Raw genomic sequence first — 2,096 nt, 5'->3', positions numbered from 1 at the left:
TGCCTCCCCTTTTTTTCTTTCTGTTTTTTTGTTTGTTTGTTTGTTTTGTTTTTTTTTTTTGAGACAGAGTCTCGTGCTGTCGCCTGAGCTGGAGTACAATGGTGCAATCTCAGCTCACTGCAACCTCTGCCTCCCGGATTCATGCGATTCTCCTGCCTCAGCCCCCCGAGTAGCTGGGATTACAGGCGCACACCACCACACCCAGCTAATTTTTTGTATTTTTCGTAGAGACGAGGTTTCACTATGTTGGCCAGACTGGTCTCAAACTCCTGACCTTGTGATCTGCCTGCCTCGGCCACCCAAAGTGCTGGGATTACAGGCGTGAGCCACTGCACCCAGCCTGCCTCCTCTTTCAAATAATTCACATCCTGGGTCCCCCGACTCCAATTCCTCGGGTTAGAGGTCTGAAAAGAAGGTTCTTACATCTCCCCATTCTCCTTGCCCCTGAGGATCAGCTCTGGAATAGCCCTACCCTCATTTTAGAGTCTCGTGGCCCATCAGTGTCTCAGCCCCGACACAGGAAGTCCCTCTTTAGTATGTGCTCTAACCCACTCGCTGAATTAGCGAAGCCTACTTCCTCTGCTTCTGTGTTCAGGCAGCGCTGGGAGGATGCACCCTTTCCCCACAGACAGGCTTCACCATGAAGACTCAGTATCTGTATATCCAGGCCCTCCAAACAGACCCCAGCTGTGCTGAGCCTCCAGCAGAAGCTTAGCTCAGTCTCAAGCCTTTGTGAAAAGCTCTGTCCCAGAGCTGTTTTGACGGCACAAATGAATCCTTGTCTTCCGCTTATCCTGGGCCTGAGGGGCAGGGATGAGATGGAAGACTAAATGGAACTGGACGATGAATCCTCATCCTCAAGGTTTAGAGACAGTACAGTCCCCAGGGTGAGTGGGGAGGCCTCCTTCTGCCCCAGGGGCCACATTCTTCCTCAGAGAGGAGTCTCTGGAGCGGGTCCCGGGTGTCAGGTCGAGTCTTCCCTCCTCCCTGGCCCAGGCCTGCCTGCTTCTCCAGCCAAAATTCCTGCTCCTGCCTTTCCCCACCCTTCTCTGCTGAAGCCTGTCTTTTCCTGCATTTCCGGCATCCTTCTCGGCCCTGGCTTCTCCCTCCCTGAGTAATCTGACCTCATCCCTCCTGACATTTGTCTGGGAAAAGGCAGAAAGCAAAGGTGGTCTACAGCTCAGTAACTAGTTTCCCTGATGTGCGGATATCACCTTGCCATTGTGCCTCTCCCTTTACCCTGCTTTCAAGAGCTGGAAAAGGAAGAAAGTCAGTCCCAAGAGAAGCCACAGAGGCAGGCCCAGCCCCCTGACGTGTGCCCTGAGGTGGTCTGTGTGCATCTGACCCTTGCTTGTAGCCTGGCAGGTCCTGTTTCCTCAGGGAAATCCACCAGAGCCTGTGGGCTTTGCTGACCTCACTTGACCTTAGTGTGCACTGGCTTCAGCCCTCACCCCTCTTGCCGGCTCCTTCTCCTGGGTTTTTTTTTTTTTTTTCTGAGATGGACTCTCGCTTGCTGTGTCACCTAGGCTGGAGTACAGTGGTGCAATCTCAGCTCACTGCAACCTCCGCCTCCCAGGTTCAAGCAATTCTCCTGCCTCAGTCTCCTGAGTGGCTGAGACTACAGGCGCCTGCCACCGCACCCGGCTAATTTTTGTATTTTTAGTAGAGATGGGTTTTCACTATGTTGGCCAGGCTGGTCTTGAATGCCTGACCTCAGGTGATCCGCCCTCCTCAGCCTCCCAAAGTGCTGGGATTACAGGCGTGAGCCACTGTGCCCGGCCATTCTCCTGGGCTTTTAAAAATGCCCCGGGCATAAAAGATCTCTGTCAGGAGGTATGTCCTGGGATATGCACTGGGGGCAGCAGAGTAGGGAGAGCAGATGGCATCAGACAGATGGAGTTGGGCTCTAGTGCCTCTGAGTGGCCGGGAGGTGAGGCCTACAGATACTGCATGCGAGTAAGTTTCTGTCTCACCTCAATCCCTGCCTCCATGTCCCGCTAGGTCTACAACTTTAGCTCACCCTAAAAGGATTTCTGCCAGCCTGGGCAACATAGCGGGACCCCATCTCTACAAAAAATAATTTTTTTTTGAGATAG

Source organism: Symphalangus syndactylus, chromosome 5, assembly GCF_028878055.3.
Source record: "Symphalangus syndactylus isolate Jambi chromosome 5, NHGRI_mSymSyn1-v2.1_pri, whole genome shotgun sequence".
In the NCBI taxonomy this organism is placed as follows: domain Eukaryota; kingdom Metazoa; phylum Chordata; class Mammalia; order Primates; family Hylobatidae; genus Symphalangus; species Symphalangus syndactylus.
The sequence above is the reverse complement of the archived record's forward strand: the minus strand, read 5'-3'. Positions refer to the sequence as shown.